Source organism: Tupaia chinensis, unplaced genomic scaffold, assembly GCF_000334495.1.
Source record: "Tupaia chinensis unplaced genomic scaffold, TupChi_1.0 Scaffold000395_1, whole genome shotgun sequence".
Taxonomy (NCBI): Eukaryota; Metazoa; Chordata; class Mammalia; order Scandentia; family Tupaiidae; genus Tupaia; species Tupaia belangeri.
Window position 1 is genome coordinate 355189 of NW_006159897.1, and position 16962 is coordinate 372150.

The window sequence follows — 16962 nt, forward strand, 5'->3', positions numbered from 1 at the left end:
AGCCAACAAGCCAACTCCTGGCCCAATATAGGACACTTTCCATTTCATCTAAATGTCTCACTTCCACATGCGTACAGTATCTGTTATCGTCGTTTGGTTATTACTCTCCCTGAAACCGAAAGAAGCCTGCTTTACTGCCTTTTACCCAACCTCTTTTTCTTGATTTCCATACAGACAGACACAAGCCTGATCAAAAGAAAAGCGGGTGGTCAAACAAACATCAATGGGCCTATGTCCCCTTCTAAGCCAGGCACCACGCTAGCACTGAAAACGCAGTGGTGAACAAGACAGTTGTGGTCAACCCCTATGAGACTCAGAGAGAGAGAGGATCATAACACTAAATTTACTCAAATCTAATGCATCCAACAAGGCAGAATGTCACCATCCTCCAAAGTATCACAAGCACTGCAATAAATTCCTAAGGTAACTTAAAATTGCCACTGAGATTTCAACCATTGAGGTCTCCAAACACAAATCACCACTTTGCAAATAACAATAAAGAGATGGGAAAATAAATTTATTTCAACTATTTATCAAGAGTCATCAAAAATCAGGGCCAGCAGGTGGCATGGTAGTTAAGGCGCTGGACACTTCCACATGGCTGACCATGGTTCGAGTCCCAGACCTGGTGGCTTGCTTTCTCACTCTCCCTCTCTCTTTCTCTGGTAAAACACAAGTGAAAAAAAAATAATAATAATAATAATAATAAAAATAGAAATTTGATTTTCTCATTGTTTTTCCTATTTTTAATCTTGTGTAAATCGATGATATATTCTCAGCCTTACTATGCAATTTTATAGTATTGCAACATTGTCAGACTTACAATACATGCTGATAATCTACAAATGCTTTCTATACACATTATCTCACTCAGCACCTCTTACCTATTTTAAAGATCAAGAACCAGTTAGTGGCCCTACAGTAACATGACTACACCAACATGGAAAAGACCCTCAGTTCACTTCCCAGGACCTCCTGTTACTGAACTAAAATCAGGCTCGCCCACCCAAGCACTATAAATCAAACCATAGGCACATGGTGTGATGAAGGAAAGTACAGTTTTATTGCAAGACACAAAGCAAGGAGAGCGGGTAGGTCATACTGAAAAGATCCGGTCTCCCTGAGGTATTCTGCACATGTGTTTTTTAAGGGCAAAATTGGGTCAGGGGTCCAAATGATCTGTTCAATGATTGGTTCAAGAGAGTGTGATTATCTGGTGAGCATTCTTGATTGGTGAGGCCTTAGAAAATGAAATTTTGGTCAGGTTTCTGGAGCCATTCACCCTGGGGTCTTTGAGCTCACAGCCAGCAGTTTCCATCCCACAAAAATCTTAAGTACTAAAATTAAGACCTAATCTTTCCTTTCACTGAGAGCTTTAGAGATCCAATGGCTTTTACTCATGGCCAATGTTGTTTCATTATGACCAAAATCTGAAGTCTTACCCCTTAACTCTGAGCCATTACAATGTGAATGAACCTTGCATTCCAAGCACCTTAGAAAATATACTTTACTTCTAGTTCAGCCGATATTAATTTTCAGTTTGGGAAATTCTTGGTTTTTTTCTTTAACAGAAGGGGTAAATGAGGCCCCACCCCTCTTAGGGGGTTCCCAGCTTGGTTTCACTCCCTGAACACAGTGTGTACCTCTGACTGACACTGAAGGTAGATCGCAGGTAAAGATGCTGTTGGGGGTACCTGTCTCTCACCCTTTCAGGAGAGAGATAAGTGAATAATTTCTTTAAAAAAGAGGAGGTGAAAAAGCCGATACTAGCAAATTAATTTTAAAATTTGCTCAAGCTTCCAGAGATGATAATTGACAGATACAAAACTAAGTCTCCCAATTCTAAATCCTCAGACCTCTCTACTGAACCACACTGCCTTAGTAGAATTTCCTACCAAATCTTTTAAAGAATTACTTATTTATTTAATTCCATTTGTTTTTATTATTTTTTTTTTTTTACTTTGACCCAAAAGAGCCAGAAAGAGAGAGAAAGGGGAAGCAAGACAGCAAGCCACCAGGTCCGGGACTGGAACAGCGGTCAGCCATGTGAGAATCCAGCACCTTCAATCTCCATGCCACCTGTCAGCCACCCAAGCTGTTTTTTAATTAATAACACTAGTGGCACTAGAAATAGTAAGTTATTGAAACAGATACTCTTATGCCAGGTACTGTTTCAAGGCTTTTTATGAATTAACTGGTTAATGATAATATCATTTATCTAAGAATACACCAACAGCACTGCAGTTTGGTCAAATTAAATTTTTTAAAGCCTATTAAAGATACAATGACATTTGGAATTAATATGAAGTCCGTTTCCAGCAGCCAATTGACTGCAAGAGCATATAACCAAAAGAAGGGAAGGGATGCAGAGGGAACATCGAAACCCCGGGCTCATCCAGCCCATAGGAAGAGGTTTCCTATCAATTTCAGAACTGTACCAGTTTTATAGTGTCTAACTGAGCTGAGGAGTTGGCCAAACAGATCACATGACTCACTGCACTTCCTTAACGCCTGCAGTCAAGCATAAGCAAGCTTGTTTTGAGCACCAGCCAGTCAAAATCCTTCAGAGATGAGATAGCTGCTCTGTGGGTGAGAGACCCGAGGGCACAGAATGCTGCCACAGACAGGGTCCTGGAACTGAACCCCAAGGACAGCAGCAGTGTTTTGCACATTTGGATTTGGTTTCATGAAAACCAGAAAGAAGACAATGACTAAGTCCCTAAACAAGGAGCGCAAGACCTTCTGGAGGAAAAAGGAAAGCCCCCAGGCAGAAGCAGGATTTGTCACTGGGTCAAGTGAGCAGCCCTGAGCAAAGTGTGCCACCAGAATCCTGAAGCTGGAAGCACAAGAGAGGGAGAAACAGGAAACGTTTTTTACAGTGTATAATATCTTAGCTGACACACAAACTCTTGAGTAAAAGAGGCATTTTTACATGGCTGATCATCCTCTTTCAGCTGGGGAGCGGCTTGCATTAAAGGAAAAAGGAATGGCGAGGACTTGTGATCAGGTGGCCTCGGGCTTGGTCAGAGGCTCCTTTACCCAAAAACAAAGGCACCACAGTAATATAGAAAGTGTCTTAAAAAAAGAAAAGAAAAGAAGAAAAAGGGAAAAAAAATAAAATAAGCCTCCAGGGATGACTAAGTTCCCTGCTGATCCATTACACTGAGACCCCTGATTTGTTCTGGTTAATAAAGCCAGAGACACCACATTTCCTGCCATCTTTCATCTTTGGCTGGCCTACTTCTACTTCAAATCTCTCAATCATTGTCCATTTTCATTCGGCCTACTATCCTCAAATGAAATGATTTTTACGTCGTAGGATCTTCAAGAAATAACAACTTGGGGCCAGCAGGTGGCATGGTGGTTAAGGCACTGGACTCCCACGTGGCCACTGCATGAGGCTGGAAAAGCACGCCCAGCACTTGTGCATGCGTGCCCAGAATCCCAGGAGGAGAACAGAGAAGGGACTGCTGGATGGTCATTCTCCTGGAAGGCTGGGAGGGGGGTGATTTCTCATTTTTCCTTCTGTCTCTCTGATGAGTACACGTACACTATGGCAAAAATCTAAAAAAGGGATAAAAAAGAAAAACTTAATGGGCCACCCAGGTGGTGTGGTGATAAAGGTGCCTAGATGGCCGTGAACCTGTTGGCTTGAAAAACACGCCAGGCATGTGTTGCCAGGCACATGTCTATACGTGCCAAAAAAAAATCCCAAGGAGAAGGGATTGTGGCATGACCATCTGCCCTGGGGAGAGATTTCTCACTCAACCTCTCTCTCTCTCTCTCTTTTCCCTATCTCACTCTGGTATGCATATGCCCTATAGCAAAACAAATAGGGCTGAACATTTGTTAGTGCTTATCACCTTCCAGGCATTCTGCCATACAGATCAGGAAACTGAGCTTAGGGAGGAGGTTCCCTGACTTGCCTAAGATACCACCACTAGCACTGATAGCGCTGACTAAAACTCAGCTCAAACTGCCATGCATCTATCAATCAATCAAGAACATCCACACGTTTACTCCATAGTGATTTCCAGTTCTCCTTGTTTTCAAAATACTGAATTTTCAGCCCTTACCTCAAACAATCAATAGCCACTGTAACGTAAATTTAAGTCTATAACAGACCTATTTCAATAGAATAAATTTCCTGAAGAATTACTTTTATTTATTATTATTATTATGATGATGATGATGATGATGATGATGTTTTAATTTGACCAGAGAGAGTAAGTACAAGTGAGAAAGTAAGCCATCATGTCTGGGACTCGAACTGTGGTCAGCCATGTTGGAGGGGGGCTAAGCACCATACCCACCATGCCCCTTGCCAGTTTCGGAATGGATTTTAAGTTGATTTGCTGATATTGATGCTAGGTTTAAAAGGTATCCATTCCCCTACAGGACCTATTTCCAAGACCTCTCTCCAAAAGGAATTATTTGTGTAGAATAAGCATTCTGTACCAGAGGCAGCCAAGGATCGAACCTCGGCTCAGCAGAAGTACCACACTCACTGGTAACCAACTGCACCAGGTGACTTAAGCGGGTCGCAGGAAGAGCAAGGAAGCAATTTTCAAATTTCAGAAAGCTCTGAAGGGCACTGCCCCATTGGCAAGCAAGAAGCAATCCACAGTCTGCTTAAGCAAACAGAAACAGGTCTTAAACAGACAAAAGTAGTATTATTACTTCTTTAAACCATTTCATAATATTTACATTTCCCGATAGCTGGGAAATTACAGGCTACAGTCAAGTACCCCTGAATTCACCTCTTGCATACCGTAAAACCTGCATCTGCTTCAGGCCGAAACTGACAACTTCTCATCTCAAAGTTACACTGGGGAACCAGCAGTTAGCGTAATGGCTATGTCGCTGGATTCCCACGTAGTCGACTGCGGTTCGCGTCCCGGACCCGGTGGCTTAAAACTCACGCCGGGCGCGTGTGCGTGCGTGCCCAGGATCCCGAGAGGAGAATGGAGGAGAAGGGATTGTGGCGTGACCATCCCCTCTAGGGGGTGATTTCTCGATTTCTGTCTCTCTGTCTCTCTCTGTCTGTCTGGCGAGCGCACGCGCCCTATAGCGAAAACTTCTCAAAAAAAAAAAAAAAAAGTTACACTGCAATTCAAGTCCAACAAAGTCAACTGAACTGTAATTCCCTCAGAAGGCTCCATTAATTGTAAAACACTACAGGCACCCCAGCCTTCATTTTGGTACAGGTACTTTCCATCCTATGTGGTTTACTAACTTCTTAAATTCTTATTTTTTGTTTTGTTTACTGTTAAGAGAACCGTATCATATGTATGTAAATTTCCATGACTTTACTAGCAAAATATCAAAAAAGACCCCTTGAAACAGGCATTTAAGGAAATTTTCAGAGTACAACTGAGGTGGATTAAGGAGAGCTTGCAATTTACTAAGTAATCAGAAATGGGCCCACAGGTGGCGGGGAGGTTAAGGGCTCTGGTCTCCAATATAGCTGACTGCAGTTCAAGTCCTAGACCTGGTAGCTTGATTTCTCTCTCTCCTCTTTCACTCTGTCCCTCTCTGGTAAATTAAATAAATTAGTAAATAAATAAAGTTAAAATTAAAAAATTCTTTAAAAATAAAAAGAAATCATGGGACCAGCAGTTGGAGTAATGGCTATGTCGCTCGACTCCCATGTAGTCGACTGCGGTTCAAGTCCTGGACCCGGTGGTTTAAATTTATGCCAGGCACATGTGCATGCATGCCTAAGATCCCGAGAGGAGAATGGAGGAGAAGGGACTGCGGCATGGCCATCCCCCCAGGGATTCTGTTTCTCTATCTAGCAAGCACTCACGCTCTAGCAAAAACCTCTCCAAAAAAAAATCAGCCATCTCTTCACCTCTTTTTTTTTTTTTTTTTTTAAGAATTACTTTGGGACCAGCAGACGGTGTAATAGCTGTCACTGGACTCCCATATAGTCGACCGCAGTTCAAGTCCTAGACCCAGTAGCTTAAACTCTCGCCAGGTGCATGTGCATGTGTGCCCAAGATCCCGAGAGGAGACTGGAGAAGAAGGGACTGCCGCGTGGCCATACCCCTGGGGGTGGATTTCTCGCTTTCTGTCTCTCTTTCTCTGTCTTTCTGGTGAGCGCATGTACCCTACAGCAAAAACCTCTCAAAAATTTTTTTAATTAAACTTTATTTATTTTATTTTTACCAAAGAGGGACAGCGTGTGAGGAGAGACCGAGAGAAAGAGAGAAAAAGCAAGCCACCAGGTCCAGGACTTGAACCACAGTCGACCATGTGGGAGTCCAGCACCCTTAACCACCAAGACACCTACCAGCCCCTTTCACCTCTTTTTAAAACAGTCACCTAATAAAAGTATTCTGAGGGGCCAGCAGGTGGAATAGAGGTTAAGGTACTGGATCCCACATGGCCAGCTTAGCAGTTCAAGTCCCAGACGCGGTGACTTGAGCATCACATTGGGCATGTATACATGCATGTGTACCCAAAACCCTAAAAGAATGAAGGAGAAGGGACCGTGGCATGGCTATCCCCCATTGGAAGGTAAATTATCACTTTCCATCTGTCTCTTTGTCTCTATCTGGCTAGCGCACACGCCCACAGCAAAAACAAAAAGTCGATAAATAAACAATAAATTCGTTGTTCGGTGAGGTTTTTAAAAGTTTGTCCTAACATTTTTTTCAACAGCTAGTCCATCTACTAAATAACCTAGGTTCCTCCAAATTCTGGGAGGGTGGTTGGGAGACAGCCTAACTCTCTACTGAAATTCTAAGATAACAGGAACTTCTACTCACCCTTTTTTATTTTAAATAGTGAGTAAAAGACATGCCATCCAACTGCCCACTGTCTGTATTCCACGGTAATGCCTTCTTAGCAATGCCCTTCCTCTGTTTAACCACAGGGGCAAGAAGTATTTTGCTGAATTTGAGTGATGTCGGCCTAAAACACTTTGTAAAATTGTAAAGTGTTTCAAAACGCAAAATGTGTAATGGCCTTTTGGTACAAACAATGTAAGTCAAAAAATAACCTGAAGTTCAGCTGACCACAAAAAAGGGGAACCATCTACCCAGCGACACAAGCACAGGACTCCAGGGTAGTCAGTGTTCTCAAGATAAGTCCCTCTAACAGACCAACGGTCAGGGCAGAGGCTATGCAAGAGCCATGCTCACACAGAAAGACCCACTAGAAGTACAGGAACCAGCAGTTGGCCTAATGGCTATGTCACTGGACTCCCATGTAGTCGGCAGTGATTCGAGTCCCGGACCCGGTGGCTTAAACTCATGCCAGGCACGTGTGTGTGCATGCCCAAGATCCTGAGAGGAGAATGGAGGAGAAGGGATTGCGGCGTGGTCATCCCCCCTGGGGAGTGATTTCTTGCTTTCTTTCTCTCTGTCTCTCTCTGTCTTTCTGGTGAGTGCATGTGCCCTATACCAAAAAACCTCTCAAAAAAAAAAAAGTACAGAAAAACATTAAATCTCTGTCACAGTCAATAACAACACGGTGCCTTTAAGTATTTTTCTACTTTATTTTTATTTTGTAAAAATAGTACAGTTTTTAAAATTATTTTATTTAACTTTATTTATTTACTTATTTATTTTGACCAGACAGGAACAGAGCGAGAGAGAGAGAGAGCGCGCGCGCCAGGTCCAGGGCTCTAACCACAGTCGGTAACCATGTATGAGTCCAGTGTCCTTAAACACCACGCCACCTGCCAGCCCCAGCATTTTCCCACTTCAGCGACTATATCCAGTAAAGCTAATGGTGTAAAAGAACTGCTTTAAAAATACAGCCAGTATGGGCTTGGCCCCACAGCACAGTGGTCACCTATTATATGCTGGGAGTCAGATCCCATACGGCCACAACTGCAGTTCAAATCCCAGCCCCAGCACCTTCAAAAACATGTCGGGCCCACGGACATGCATGCTCCAAATCCTGTGGAATGGAGACATGGAGGAAAAGGACTGCAGCGCAACTATGCTACACTGGAGAGTGTTTCCTCTCTCTGGTGAGCGCACGCGCCCACCGACAATTTCAGAAATACACATCTAGCCATAACCGGTAATGTATCGCTAGAAACATAAAAATAGTCACATCTCATGATCAATAAAATTCCATGGTAAACAGAGTTACTAAATGACCCAACAATGCTACTCCTGGGTATATCTCCAAATGAATTGTAAGCATGGTCTCTAAAAGATAATAGTACACCTATGTTCATGAACAACATTATTCACAATAGCCAAAAGGTGGAAGAAGCCCATGGAAGTGATGAACGGGCAGACAAAAAATACACACACACACACACACACACACACACACACGGGTATTATTCAGCCTTAAAAAAGAAGGAAATTCTGACACAGGCTACAACATGGATGAATCTTAAGGACATTACTCTACGTGAACTATGCCTGTCACAAAAAGACGAATACTGTATAAATCACTTACATGAGTTATCTAGAGGAATAAAACCCAGATAACCTATAGAGATGAGGGAAGGTTTCAACCTCTGCCATCCGCCTCAAATCCCTAGCACCTAGCCTAGTGCACTGTGAATATTTAATAAATACTTGGGAATTTAGAAAACTACCCTCGTCAATCTCAGCACATACGTGCACATACACATACTTGCCCAAGCCACATAAATTCCAAGAGCTCGCTGATTCCTAAGTCTATGAAATCTAGGTTTGTCTCAAAGTCTATTCTATGAAATCCAGGTTCTTCTTAAAAATCTATCCTCCTGGTCTGCAATCACCAAATTCATCCTCTTCTCTCCTTTAATTACCTCACTTTGTTTGGCATCTGGAAAACGAATCAAGTCTTATAATATATAATTAGTAAATTATTCTGAGCTGGCTGAATTGTGTACCATCAGTTGGCAATTACAGTCCATAAAATGTGTTTTAAGCTTGCTATTTTAATACTCTGGGAAATAATAAGCCCTATTCTCCCTTTAAACTGAAGACAGACCTGCACTTAGAATGCCATTAAGAAGGTTTTCTCCTATTACCTCACATGTTAAAAATAAAAAAAAAAAGGAGGAAGTTCTCCACACACAAGTTTCACAACCCCAAAACGCTGGTATGTATGACCCAAGAGAGGCTAAAAAGAAACAATTCCCAACAGTAAAGGGTAAGTTCCCCTTCATAAAGAAAAATCTTCCCAGCACCCTAATCCATCCACCTGCAAACCCACAGCAGTGGAGATTCAAACCCCTCGCCAGGGCTACAAGGTCTGCTTTAGTAAACAGCACTTTCCAACAGAAACGCCGTAAACCACGGGTGGACCTTTGTTTTCCAAAAGTCATGGTAAAAAGTGCGCGGGTCAAATTTTATTTAATATATTTAAAACATTATATTAGCACATAATGTTTTAAATTATTTCATTTAGTTTTATTATTTACTTATTTTAGAGAAAGATTTTTGCTATAGAGCGCGTGCACTCACCAGAAACACGGAGAGAGACAGGAAGCCAGAAACCACTCCCCAAGGGGGTTGGCCACACCACAAACCCTTTTTCTCTATTCTCCTCTTGGGATCTTGGGCAGGTGCACACACACGCCAGGCGTGAGTTTAAGCCACCGGGCCCAGGACTCAAACCACTGTCAACCATGTGGGAGTCCACACCACCTTCTGGCACCATCAACAACATTTTAAAACTACTGTGATATGTTTTGCATTCTTTCTTTCATTGTTAGGTCTTTAAAATCCAGTGAGGCCAGCGGGTGGTGTGGTGGTTAAGGCACTGGACTCCCACATGGCTTGTTAAAAAATAAATAAATCTTTAAAAATAATAATAAATAAAATAATTATTTCTAAAAAATGTTTTTCACACCTGCCACACATCATAATTTGGAGGAACCACATTTCAAGTGCTTAAAACCACCAAGGGACCAGTGACTACTGTACCAGGCAGCACGACTTTAGAATGATGATCACTCCTACCTCAGAACCAACTGGAACACTTCTACATGTATTTCACATTTTAGTCACTTTCAAGGGTTCGTTGGTAGTCTTTCTAATATGTATTTGGCTCTCTATGTTAAAAAATAAATTAACAGGGCTAGCAGATAGCATGGTGGTTAAGGCACTTGATCCCACATGGCCAACTCCACAGTTTGAGTCCCTGACCCAGCAACATGAAAAAAACACACTGGGCATGTGTGTCTGTGTGTGTGTGTGTATGTGTGTACCCAAAATCCCAAGAGGAAAACGAAGGATTGCAGCATGTCTAACCCCCTGGGAGGTGATTTCTCACTTTCCCTCTCTCCCTCTCTGGGGAACACACATGCCCTGTAACAAAATTCCAAAAAAATTAAAAGATAAGTAAACATAAGCTATTTGACTAGTCACTGATAGCCAATCCAGAACATTAAACTACTAAGAAAAACCTGGAAAATGAACCAGATTTCACTCGTTTTTTGGCTAACTTACCAGTTTGGTTAACACTGGTTATGGTTCTCAGCTCCAGTGAGAGTTCTCACTGGAGTTGAGAACTCTATTTAAACTCCATAGCATCAGGACTATCGCATCACAGAGTGAAAACACTCAGCTGAGACTTGCGACATAGGTAACGCTTTGCTTGCCTAGCCATGAGACTCAAACTTCCTACAGGCAGTGTGTCTTCAACGAGCCAAGGATGCGAATGGGCGAAACAAGCCAGCTATGCCACGCGGGAGGAGCTCCCGTGCATGGATCGAGCATATCATACCACGTCTTTCCACAACCCCATCTGAGGCACTCTTCAGTAAGGGGCTTTGGCCAAACCAGGAATGAAAAGCAAGTCTCAAAACTAGGGTCTTTTTCAAAAGACAGCTACTTGGGGCCAGATGGTAGCTCAGTGGTTAAAACACTAAGCTCTGCAATGCTGATCCACTGGAAGGTTATAGGTTCACTTCCAGAGACCTCCAGGGCACAAAAGTGCCTATGATCCAGACTGGCTGTGGCTGGGTGTGGAGTGCAGCATCAAGACCCTCTTGGGGGTGCTCTCTCTCTGTCACTGTCTCTCTCTTCCTCTCTCTGTCTCTTTTTCATGGAATAAACAAGCAAAAAAGATTATTTTTAAAAGAAGATGATGAAGACGAGAGAGAATTATACTGGGTGACTGGAGAGGAGCAGGGGTTGATTCTCAGGCTAAGAGCTGATAATCAGGGCACACTCACAACTTTTGGTCAGCCTATTTTTTTTCTCCCTGAAAAAGAATGTCAGGGCCAGTAGGTGGCTTGGAAGTTGGGGCGCTAGATTCCACATGGCTAACTTTGCTGTTCAAATTCCAGACCAGAGGCTTCAAATCACATCAGGTGCATGTGCATGCATGCCCAAAATCCCCAGAGGAAAATGGAGAAAATGGGATTGCAGCATGGCCATCCCCCCAGGGTGATTTCTCACTTTCCCCCCTCTCTGGCAAGTGCACACAGCCTACAGCAAACACCATATGGGAAAAATAACAACAAAAAGAATGTTAACAGTATGACATGCACTGACTGCCAAAGGAAGTCTAAAAAGAATAACCACATTACTGGATATTTTTAGCCTTTCTTTTCATGAATGTTTTGTATCATTGCTTTCCAAATAATTCCAAATCTTGCAAGTTTGCCAGAGGGGGTGGGGGGGGGAGGAAGTGGTGTAAAGAATGTACACAGGGACTTCAAAAAGTTCGTGGAAAATGTGTAGTATTAAATAAAAGCATGCAGAGAGTTCAAATTTTATTGAAAAATAAACTCAAACTTTAATTCCATTTTTCTACAAACTTTTTAAAGTTCCCTCATATAAAGTTATATAAAATGGAGGACTAATTTTCTTTTTTCTTTTTTTTTTTTGAGAGGTTTTTGCTATAGGGCGCGTGCACTCACCAGACAGAGAGAGAGACAGAGAGACAGAAAGCGAGAAATCACCCCCCAGGGGGGATGGCCACGCCGCAACCCCTTCTCCTCCATTCTCCTCTCGGGATCTTGCGCACGCATGCACACGCTCCCAGCGTGAGTTTAAGGCACCAGGTCCGGGACTCGAACCGCGGTCGACTCTGTGGGAGGCCAGCGACATAGCCATTACGCTAACTGCCGGTCCCAAGGACTAATTTTCTTTTGAAATTCAAAGACAGGAATATGTCTTTGTGAGTACTGCTTACACAAACACCAAATTCCAATCGCTTAAACTGTGGAAGAACAAAACACACCACATATGCAGACGAGATGTGCAAAATGGCTGGTGGGAGGGCTTATATCCAGAAGCATAAAGATTAGAAGTCAATATGTAAACTTAGTACAGACAAAATACCTCTGTTTTCGCTTCTGTTTTTACTTGTGCTTGCCAGAATGTGACAGGGAGAAAGTGCTTCCATGGGGCATGGTCACACCACAATCCCTTGTCTATCTACTCCTTTCAGAATTTGGGCACATATACGTGCATACGCGTCCAGAATATTTTACAAGCCATCAGGTCCCAAACTCAGCTGTACAGTCAGCCATGTGGGTGCAGCCACCTTAGCCACCAGGCCACAGACAGGACGACCATAATACCTTTGAGGTTGTGAACTACTATGGTCCTTCTGCCTCAGTGACTTACCTCCAAAACTGCTAACAGAAATACTAATTACGAGTGCAACTCATTAATGGGGATTCCAGCAGCAAGACACAATCAAATAAAGAGGCAGGAAAATAGAACTACAACATGGTAAGGAAAAAACACAAAGGGCAAACTGAGGCCTGTTATGTGGGGTCTCATGGGGTTTTACAGACTTGCTTGCTAGCTTCGGGATAACATTTCAGAAAGTGTAGGTGGTTCGGCAAACTATTGGATATTGCAAGTTTTTCAAGTTTGTTAACTATTTTACTTCTAAAGCAAAAACATTTTATTTCCCTATTCTTATTAATTACCAAAGTCTCAGGAATAAAGGTGATCACTTAGCCAACAGGTAAGACATGCTCTAAGAGATTGTATTAATAATTTTAGGCCATTTTCACTCTTTGGAAATGAGTGTGTCTTGTATTCATAGGTACTTCAGTTTTGTTGGAAAATCAGGGAAGATAAATTATAAATTATAGAACTGACTACATTTTTGGTCCTGCTTAATTTTGGATCCTTGAAACAGTAAATCCACAATATTAATTACAAACACCCTAATGATAATATATACAGGAAAAGGAGCTGGAAAAAAAATTTTTTTTCAGAGGTTTTCGCTATAGGGCATGTGTTCACCAGAAAGACAGAGAGACAGAGAGACAGAAGCGAGACATCACTCCCCAGGGAGAATGGCCACACCGCAATATCTTCTCCTCCATTCTCTTCTTGGGATCTTGGGCACACGCATACACACACACACACACACACACACACACACGTGCCCGGCGTGAGTTTAAGCCACCGGGTCCGGAACTCGAACCGTGGTCGACTACATGGGAATCCAACAACATAACCGTTACACTGTTAGCCCCAGAACTGAAATTTTAAGAAACTCCTAAATTATTATTAAAGAGAGATTTTTGCTACAGGGTGCATGCACTCACCAGAGAGACAGAAAGCAAGAAATCACACCCCAGGGGGATGGCCAAGCCACAGTCCCTTCTCCTCTATTTTTCTCTAGGGATTTTGGGCACGTGCACACATGCACTCAACCTGAGTTTCAAGCCACCAGTCTGGGACTCGAACTGCTGTGAACCATATAGGAGTCCAGTGCCTTAACCACTATGCCTTAACCACTGGCCCTTATTTATTTTTTTTAAAGAACAGGTAAAAAATATGAAAATAATAGGATTTCCTCCATATCTTAGAAGGTTTCTGTCACTGATGAAAATTGACAAAAGTTGGGTTATGCTCTCTTGCCTAGCAAAGAAAAGAAATGTCTATTCCGACCCCTTTCTTCACATCTTGCTTTCTCTGGACATTTTCAGGTGTGCTTTCTTAGAAACCACATTTTCCTAGCCTTTCCACCAGTTGGTATAGAATCAAAAAACGTCACTATTTTCAACAATACAGCCTTATGGCAACACCGCTCTAGAGAACAGATAAACTTCTCTAACCTACTACTACTACTTCTCTAACCTACTTCTCTAACCTACCCTAACCTACTACACTGTAGATCAGAAATGTTTATACTGAGACCAGCGTGTGGCGAACTGGTTACATCACTGGACTCCCATGTAGTTGACCACAGTTCAAGTCCCAGACCCAGCGGCTTAAAACTCACACCAGGTGCGTGTGCCTGCGTGCCCAAAATCCCAAGAGGCGAATGGAGAAAAGGATCGTGGCATGGTCATCCCCTCTATGAGGGTGATTTCTCCCTTTCTGTCTCTGTCTCTCCAGCAAGCACATCTGCCCTATCGCAAAAAAAAAAAAAAAAAAACTCTCTTTAAAAAAAAAAAAGAGGGGCCCGGCATGTATCAGTTAAAGGAGCTAGACTCCCACAGTTCGAGTCCCAGACATGGTGGTTTGCTCTCGCTCTGTCTGCCCCTCTCTGGTCAAAATTGAAAAATAATAATAATAATACATAATTATTTTTTAGAAATACTTATATATTTTTTTTGGAGAGGTTTTTGCTATAGGGCACGTGCGCTTGCCAGAAAGACAGAGAGAGACAGGGAGACAGAAAGCAAGAAATCACCCCCCAGGGGGGATGGCCACGCCACAGTCCCTTCTCCATTCTCCTCAAAATCCTGGGCACGCACGCACACCACACGGGCTGGGCGTGAGTGTAAGCCACCGGGTCCGGGACTCGAATTGCAGCTGACTACATGGGAGTCCAGAGACACAGCCATTATGCTAACTGCTGATTCCTACTTATTGTTGTATTATCATTGGCATAAAATAAAGGCTTATCTAATGTCAGGTATTAGAAGCATTCTGTATTAAGAGTGATTTGTTTTATATGCTCGATAATTTTACTTCCTTAATTCACAAATCTTATCAGGAATTTTAAAGACTGTCATTGCTTTAAATAAACAAAAAAACACACCCAATGAAGTTTTAGAATACACACATTAAGCTCTTCAAGCAAGGAACTAGGTCTTAATGCCCTGATTTTCAGCACAATCCTTCAAAATATCTATTGATATTAATTCTAGAGGCCAGAGGTGGCATGGTGGTTAAGGTGCTGGGTTCCCACATGGCCAGCCATGGTTTGAGTCCTGAACCTGGTGACTTGCTTTTTCATTTTCCCTCTCCCTCCATCTCTCTCTCTCTCTCTGATGAGGGCATGTATCCTATAGCAGAATATAAAAAATAATAATAAATAAAATGAAATAATTCTTTTTTTTTTTTTTGGAGAGACTTTCACTATAGGGCACGTGCGCTCGTCAGACAGACAGAGAGAGACAGAGAGACAGAAAGCGAGAAATCACCCCCCAAGGGGGATGGTCACACAGCAATCCCTTCTCCTCCATTCTCCTCTCGGGATCTTGGGCATACATGCACACGCGCCCGGCGTGAGTTTTAAGCCACCGGGTCCGGGACGCAAACCGCAGTCGACTACGTGGGAGTCCAGCGACATAGCCATTACGCTAACTGCTGGTTCCCGAATGAAATAATTCTTATAAAAATACATGTTAATTCTAAATACTAAATAAGCAACACCACATGAGTACATGATACATGCTAGATATTACATAAATTAATGCGTGTAACTACGAACGTATAAATCTAGGAAAAAAATGGTGCCTTTATTTTTCAGAGCTCTAAAAGATTCTCATACAATTGCAACCTGGATCTGTTGGGCCTTGTTAAGGAGCATCTCACACCAGGAGAATCCAAGAACCTGCAAGTTTTCTGGAGATTACCAGTCACTTATGGAATACACTTTACAACTAGCACAACTAGCTCCATTCAAGGTGTCAAATGCCAGCAGCTACATAAACGGAATGGAGAAAATACAAAGCACAGAAGGGAAAAGAAAGACCAAAAAAGAAAAAAAAAGTTAAAAAATGCACAAGGAAATGCCATTTTTCCAAAACCAATGAGAGGTGGTCAGAGGGGTGTTTCTGAATATCAAACTCATGCCATTAGCAGACACTACAGAAAACCAGATCAAAGTGACCTGAAGGAGTGTGGCCTTGGGAACAATAAAGGCGGGCAATCCCGCACCAGACTTCACTCGGGATTAACTGTCGCTTCTGAGCAAGGGCACTTGACTTCAGCTTGCCCTTCACCGTTCCTCTCCCTCTCCCGTCGCTCTGGTTTGGAACTTAAGAGGCTAAGAAGACAAGAACTTCCGACTCTTAAAAATAAATTTAACCTCAGAGAGTGGCTAAATAAACTTAAAAGTTCTGGCAAGGGCATCCCTACTGAATACTTCCACCCTCCAAAGCTCATCATCCGGCTCCTGAACGATTTTTCTTGCGTCCAGGCTCCAGGAGCAAGTCTGATAGAAACGTCTGGCGCACACCCGTTGTTTCCTAAGAGCTACAAATTTGTTCCACTGCTGCATTCTCTAATCTGCGGTGAGCGTGGCTGGCTTGGCCGGGCTCCCTGGTGCGGCTTTCCCCGCCAGGAGGCCGCGGGTTCAAGCGCCAGTCGTAGAAGTCCAATCCAAGTGCCGGGTTCCGGAAAGGCCTCCCTAAAGAACCCGGTCACGGTCGGTGAAACTGGCACAGGATCCCTTCCCATCTTTTCCCAAGTCGTGCTTCCCACGGCATGCTGCCTCCAAAAAAGGAAGAAACCGGCCTAAAGCTGAACTCCCGCCGCTGGTATTCACCTAGCACGGGAGCTTATTGGCACAATATTCCGGGCACCTGTAAACTTGACTTTGCAGGCCACGCACAACTCTGGTCCCTGCACCAAAACCTACGCCTGCTATCCACAGGCCCCGCGCTGCCCCAGCCCCCTGCCAAAGGCGGAGGGGACCGGGTCACCCTCGGCGGCCCCCAGCCACTCTGGGGGCCACAGGCCACTCGGCGGACTAGCAGGGAGGACCGGCCGGAGAAAACGACCGTTGACACTAGGGTCCTTGCCAAGGGAAACGCCGGAGTGGCGGGACGCCGCCGGGCTCTCAGAC

The 16962-nt window shown here is 43.3% G+C and overlaps 1 protein-coding gene across 1 annotated transcript in view; it reads right to left on the bottom strand.

Moving 5' to 3' along the window:
* The window catches only part of RASSF3 (Ras association domain family member 3), an 80136-nt gene that overhangs the window by 62755 nt on the left and 419 nt on the right, over positions 1-16962 (bottom strand). The window lies entirely within an intron of this gene.